This window comes from Carassius gibelio, chromosome B3 (genome assembly GCF_023724105.1).
Source record: "Carassius gibelio isolate Cgi1373 ecotype wild population from Czech Republic chromosome B3, carGib1.2-hapl.c, whole genome shotgun sequence".
NCBI classification, from domain to species: domain Eukaryota; kingdom Metazoa; phylum Chordata; class Actinopteri; order Cypriniformes; family Cyprinidae; genus Carassius; species Carassius gibelio.
In genome coordinates, this window is record NC_068398.1 from 5,263,257 (window position 1) to 5,270,870 (window position 7,614).

The 7,614-nt window shown below is 36.4% G+C and overlaps 1 long non-coding RNA gene and 1 pseudogene across 1 annotated transcript; both read left to right on the forward strand.

The window, feature by feature from the left end:
• The first annotated feature begins 1,675 nt into the window (after positions 1 to 1,675).
• LOC127952641 (uncharacterized) lies at positions 1,676 to 3,220 on the forward strand. Its single transcript, XR_008153011.1, has 2 exons — positions 1,676 to 1,814; positions 2,876 to 3,220. It is a non-coding gene; the product is annotated as an uncharacterized LOC127952641 (long non-coding RNA).
• A 926-nt stretch (positions 3,221 to 4,146) lies between these two features.
• Positions 4,147 to 7,011, forward strand: LOC127952598 (cdc42 effector protein 1-like; annotated as a pseudogene).
• The last annotated feature ends 603 nt before the right edge of the window (positions 7,012 to 7,614 follow it).

Sequence of the window (7,614 nt, forward strand, 5' to 3'; positions counted from 1 at the left end):
TTGTAATTATTTATTTTAAAACTCGCCTATTATTTTTGTAGTGCTGTCAAAATATTAATCATGATTAATCACATAAAACAAATCACATAAAAACACATAAAGTTTTTGTTTGCATAATATATACAGTATATATTTTGAAAATATTTACATATACATGTCTGTATTTATATTCCTATAATTTATATAATGAACAAGCTATTTTTCTGAAATATATACATTCATGTGTGTGTATTTATATAGACATAATAAATATACACAGCACACATACATATAGTGTGTAAACATTTTGGATGCAATTAATCACAATTAATTATTTGACAGACTTTTGCAGATTCAAGAAATCAACACATTTTAAAAGCTGTCAAGATTGAGTGACTCCTGATTTACATTTATGCATCTGGCACAACATGTATCAGTTCTGTATGTTGCATGGGAAGATGGGATCGTCAAAAACATAAACCCACAGCAGAAAAACCCAGCAAAACCATGTCTAAGCATAACTGGACTCATGTGACGTCTGGAGAGCTTGAGGCTTCAGAAACCCTGAGTGGCAGTACGCAGACACTATTAAAAGTTGCATGAACGCTGTGAGAAGTTTGTAAAAGTGTTGTGGGAAGCCAGTGTGGGCAGTGAGAGCGTTTGGCTCAAGGGTCTGGGTGTGTCTGTGCTCATCGACTTTGAGAAGAAACAGCAGCTGGAGGAGCTGGGGGTCTTTAAGGGTCACAAACATCAGAGCGGAAGACTCATCCTCTGAAACAGAGAAAACAGACAAAAAATGAACAGAAACAAGATCAAACATCTACAGACAGTGATATTTGAGAGAATGAGAAAAAAGAAGTGCAGACAGTATCAAAGAAACTGAGAAGGTGCAGGATGTCATTTGGTCCTTGCAGTGGGAGCATTTGTCCGGCGTCAAAAAAAACTTTTTTTGACTTCAGTTCCTCAGTTGGAGAGTGTTTTACTTGGAGATGAATGGAATGAGAATGAGAATCAGAGGGAAAAGAGGAGAAAGGAGTAGAATAAAAAAAGAGACATGAGTTTGAGGAGTGGGTTTGTGACCCTAATAAACCTTTACTAATACTCAGGCAAACACATTCTTCCCGAATAACACAAAAAGTTTTGCTAATGTTTCTGTTATGAAAACATTATTTTATTTTCTGTGAATATTAGAGAAAACATTAGGGTTACATTTGAGCATATTTTAAACATTATGGAAATGTTACTTTTAAAAATCGGTTTGTGCAAGGTTCTCTCAAAGTTAGGAACAAGCATTCTTTTGGTAAATTTATCTATTCTCTAATAATGTTCTCTAATATATATACATCGGCACTGCAAACACACTCTGCCCACAAATATCTTTCCCTTAGCACAGAAAACACCTCGTCCTTCACCTCCTCGCTGCTGGAACACAGGTCCTCTGTGTTTGGGAGCTTCAGGTTTAGAGGAGGGATGTCCCTGAAGGTCAAGAGATCATGTGGGGTCAAGGGTGATCCAGGATTGGAACAGAAATGATCCATGTAATTCATCCTGCACCTTTCGAGAGTGAATCTCCTGGAATTACATTCAAGAACATGTTAACATTTCAAGTTAGATCATTTTATACGTTCACAAGCTTAGCGTAAAATATCTGTATTTTTTTATGCTTCTCCGACTCTTTAGAGAACAAAAACTCAGTTTTTTCAAATGTGGGGTAGGCGCGTGCCTGTGATTCTAATGATTCCGTGCGTGCGCATGCGCGTCCTCGTCTCTCTGCGCGTCTGGTCTGGAGTTTATTCATCAACGCACTACAACTTCAGTATTATTCGCGGTTAGAGGTAAGTTGAAATGTTTATAACGTCCAAGAAAAATAAAACTGGCTTGTGTGGACAAATTATCAGAAGGTTTAGAGTAGAGACATGTGAAAGTTTCGTTATTTTATTCTGTTATTGTAAACAAACTAAAGGTTTGACGCTCAACTGAAGACTGAGGGAACGGTTATAAATAAACCGACACGTTATTCTGACTTGCTTCATTCATACGTGTTTGTGAAGTGTCTATTCCTACAGAAAGACAGACAGGTGTCTAGACAAAATAATTCGTCACATTACAGTTATTCGAATGAGATTTGAGGCATAAATTAACTTAATTGTTAAAAATCTTCTAATAGGCTTCGCTTTATTTGATTTGATTTTGGCGTGAAATGTGAACGCAGTTTATCTTTTTCTATTTGTAAATATTTCTTATTTGGTATTTATGAAACAGATTGCTAAGATGTTGCTGAAAATATTTTAAGGTTGATGGTAGTGTGTTGATAACTTGCCAGGGTGTTGTTATGCAGAGAAAAATCATGATGAAAAGTACAATACATGAAGAAGAAAGCATGGCCTGAATGAATGAGAGAGCAGTGTGAGATAAACACATAATGTTTCTATCTCTTCCCACTCACTTCCTCAGTCTGTCTGATGGACTGTGTGTGTGTGTGTGTGTTTGTAGAGACACACACACAGGTGTAATTAAACTCCATCAATTACAGTCTGGATGGATGGATATTTGACCTGTAATTTAAACTGTGTAAATGGGGCTGTGAGGAGATAATTTATTCTGTAGTTTCATGAAGATTAAGCATGTTTCCCCAGAATTCACATTATTTTAATATCTTTGTATATTTATTTAATTTTATATTATTTTAATTTAATGTTGTTCCTAATTAATTATTTAGAAAATTAAATTTCAAAATAATTAAGAACAATATTACATTTAGATACAAGAAATATAGGTAAAAGAAATACTACCATATGCATACCTACCATATCCACACATACATGTATATGTGTGTATGCATATGTATAAAGATTACCTGGTATACTTAAGTCCGGTGTTTGACTCTCTTTCTCAGGACACACGTCACGGTTTAAAAGGACAATCCTGACTGATGAGCGGCTAAATGGATTGAGACGGTCCGTCGAGAGAAAGAATAGGAGGAGAGAGATAGAGGATGAATGATCCAGCTAATCCAGGCCAATCCCAGCCGTGCAGACTCCTCTGGAGCCACACACAAAACACGGCGGATCACAATCTGATGTGCTTTAGACGGACTGTTTGGGAGAAGTTCTGCATCATGTAAATCTGAAGAAGTCACTAATGAGTTAACAGTGAGATTCAGTGATTCTTTTAAAATGATGGTGACATGCAAAAAATTTTTGAAGATATTTTGTGTATGAAACATATTTTTTTCTACTTATAGACAGTGTGCAGGCTTTCTGTGTTCACTAGCAGGTGTTTACATTCTTCGTAAGTCCTATTAGGCTTTAACAGGTTATTTTGAAATATATATATATATATATATATATATATATATATATATATATATATATTACAGACATGTGAACATTTAAAAACAAATGTGCACTTGTAGTCAGTATTTATTAGTAGATTTGATGGCATTCATATCTTTCGCCTGAGTTGGTCATAACGACACTTTTTAAAACAGTGGCATTTTTAAAGGATATTATAATTTTCAATTATAAATTAAAGTTTGAATCTGATCAGATCACAGAACAACACTTATAAGCTTATTAGAAATTAGTTAAAAGTGCTGTTCTGCTTAATTAATGCCTTTATATTTACATATAAGTGGATAAGACACATGCCTTTGGTGTGAGAGACCCCGGTTCGAATCCACTGTGAGACACCAATGTGTCCCTGAGCAAGACACATAACCCCTAGTTGCTCCAGAGGCGTGCAACCTCTGACATTTATAGCAATTGTAAGTCGCTTTGGATAAAAGCGTCAGCTAAATTAATAAATGTAATGTAAATGTTATTCCCAGTGTTATTATAGACATGGTATTCCACCATCTCTCTCTGGATTTGTTTTCAGGATTCTTTGACATTTGTTTGGCATTTATTGTGTTTTATTTATCTGGGTATTTAATCGCTTTGTTAAACTAGCATTTTTTAAGCCTTTTTTTTTTTGACAACTCAATTTTTCCATCAATGACATTTTTTGGTTTTCTTTTTAATGATTATTTGACATTAATTTACTATTTATTCTGTTGCATTTACATCTGGCATCTGTTTACATTTGTGAAGCACATCATCAACTTGATATTTAGAGACAGACCTTTTGGATTTGGTTTTGAGGATCATTTAAGTCATATTTCTCGTCATGAGTCTGTGAAAGTTGCCGGTGATCAGAGGCCTGGGATCCACGTCTCACGGCAAACATCAGTTTAAGATTGACCTGTCGGAGGACATGATCAGTCCACCACTCGGTGACGTCCGCCACACGATGCACGTAGGCCGTGGTGGGGATGTGTTCGGTGACACTTCGTTTCTGAGAAACTACGGCGGATCAATTAACAGCAATGGCCTACGTTATCCTGATTCACCCTTTGACTCCAAACCGACACGTTTTTAGTCGAGAACGTAACAGCACATACGAAAGACTCCCCTGTCCCGGTTCAGAGGAGGCTCACAGGACTTCTCGTCCCCTCCGCCGCCCATCGTTAAAAACGGCATCTCTCTGCCTCAACTCAACATGAGGAAGGACGGCCTGATGAGGGCACTGATGCCCTCCTCCACCAGCTCACCGGACGAGCTGCTCTGCTCCTACGGTACCTACACAGACACCAAACACATCTGTTATATTTAGGGCTGTCACTAACAATTATTTTGATAATCGAGTACTCAGTCGATTGTTCTGACTGTTTACAGAGTAATCGTAAAAAATACATCATGTATTAATTAAATGCAATAGAACTAACACACAGTATGCATTGCATCAAAGGCCTGCAGAGGGCGCCAATGGCTTGACGATTGTTTTTACTCTCAGCATGATGTAGTCCTTTAATATTGACAAAATATTTAATTCAAATTTCAACTTAATCTTTAATATTTGGCCATTTCCTTATGACAAAATTGCTAAAGCCACTGTAATTACTTGAATCAAAGACATCAAAATGTGTAAACTCAGAGTGAGGGTTTGAGCTATTATTTGCTAAATTGCTAATTAATCGTTGAGCCGTTTTTGTATGCGTACACTAGTGATGGTGCTAACTGCATTCCCGGATGAACGTTATGAATCCAAACTCACAGCATTATGCAGAGATGGAGTTTGAGACACTCTAGACATGTAGTGTGTAGTTATTTCTGTAGATATTCTTATAATAGGGATTATAGATATTTTATTAGTTTTTATAATAGTTATCATAATAGTTATTGTTATGGCTATTATTATTATTTTGTTATTATCACTTGTCTTTCTAGTTATTGTTATAGCTATTGTTATCATTTTTGGTGAAGTAATCACTAATTATTGCTATAGTTATATGCATAAAGTTATTATTGTTTTCATTATAGTTATTATCATTAAAGTTAAATGTATAATTATTGTCATCACCATAGATATCTTTATAGTTATTGTTATAATTATTATAGTTATTTGTATAATTCTCTTTTTAGTTATCACTATCACACACACACAAATATACAAACACAAACATCATTAAAAATAAAATAAAACTATGCCGCAGAAGTAGAAATATAAACTATGTTGATATAGAAGTATAGACTATAAAACTGTTGTTGATCTGCTACATTATGTAATCTAAAGTTGAGCTATTTTTAACTTTACACAGTATTTAAAAAAACTTCTCTCTTGAAAATGAGACGCTGAGAAAACAGTCTTCTGGAATGACCAAAGACACAGACAGACTGAATGACCTTTGATCAGTTTGAGCACAAACACACACACACACCTGCAGAAGACTCACACAGTTGAGTATATGAGGGAGGCTCAGAAGGAAAGAGCTGTGATGTTTTCAGTGGTATGTGTGTTTAATGTCTCTGGAATTCTGGAATTTCCCTTATTCTGAGAAACCCCAAACCAACTCTGAAAGACTGACATAAAGACTAAATATAACACACACACACACACACACTGCACATAGGTCTCATCCTGCCACCTACTGGACAGTGAGCACAATACAGGAGTCAATCTAAATCTCCTGTAAGTACAGCAGATACATGTGAAAAAGTGTCAGATTATGTGACATTGATGGCCAGTTGTCTATCGGGTTTTGCTCCTTGTAATTAAAACAGACACTTGCAGGCATTCATTACATTTATGCATTTGGCCGGCACTCTTATCTATAGTGACTTCAGAAACACATTATTTTTCCTCTCTTCTCCTGCAGGTCTTCATTCTGGTTTCCTCACACTGCCTCGATTATCCCGACTTGACCAATGCTTTGCAGAAACTGAATTGCTCAGTGAAGACAGTGGACGGAGTTCTTTACTCGAGAACAGCGAGGTCTTGATGATGTGATCTGATTCCCTCTCGTCCTTTATGGTGGACCTTGGTCCCTACCTCATGAGCGAGGTTCTGGAGTTGATTGACAGCTCCTGCTGCCTCATTAAGAGCCATCAAGATCAGGAGATTGAGGAAGTAGGACAGCAGAGCTCTATCTTTGAGACGGAAAATGTAAATGGATCATAAATGTCAGAAAAGAGATGCTTCAGTCAGGCGTCCGATTGGACCAGACATCACTATCAAGCCCAGGAGGTTCAAGCAGGCTGCTAGCATGCTAACACGTCACTTTGGAGGAGGAAGACCTGAAGAGGAGCGTCAGAGATCTTCATCTTTTAGACACATCAGGACACCGTACAGCTTCACTAAGACAGAGGAAGAAATTAAAGTATGAACACCAGAGCAAATAGTGTTGTGTGTTCCAGGTGTATTATCAAGTGTTAATAAGAGTGATTGCCTGGGGGAAGAAACTGTTCCTGTGCCTGGCCGTTCTGGTGCTCAGAGCTCTGTAGCATCAACCAAACGAGATGGTCCCCACTCCAGAACACAAGATCCAGGGGCTTCATTTAATTGCTGCAGGTTTTAATGGTGCTTTTTTTAAACCCACAATCAAACTCTTTCATTCATCTGCTAGTTGTTGATTCTCCACAGTGCTGGGGGATGGAGTCTCGTAGTTGATCTCTTTCAGACCTTTCCACACTGAAGCAGTGTCACTGGAAGACAACTGGATCTTTAGATTTTCAGAATATTTTTTCTTTGCCACTCTGATAAGGGCAGTTATGATATTTAAAAGAATCCAGAACCTGAAAGAGACCTGCTATACACACTGAAGTCATCTAAAGTATTTCTTTATAAATGAACATCATTCAGATGAGCAAACATTCAGCTGTAAATTTCTTTGTTTGTCGATTAAACTTGGAATCAAATGAATCTGTCCTGTACATATTTTCACAAGTATACTTATATTTTTGTTGTTTTTATGTGCATATGCATTTACAAAACCAAAAGACAATGACCAGGATTTGTAGCATCTTAATTAAACACAGATCTACAGTAGATCTTTCTGCTAAAGCCAGTGTGAAAATATTCATCTTATCTGTATTATTTTTGCATTATAACATTAATATTTTGTATACAGAAATAACAGATACATTTAACAGAATCATTTGTCCAGTTTCATGCTTAGAGCTGGCAGAAATATGTATTTCTGAGTGAACGTAATTCAAGCACAAATTAAATGTTCATGTACAGTATTGTTCAAAATAATAGCAGTACAATGTGACTAACCAGAATAATCAAGGTTTTTAGTATATTTTTTATTGCTAC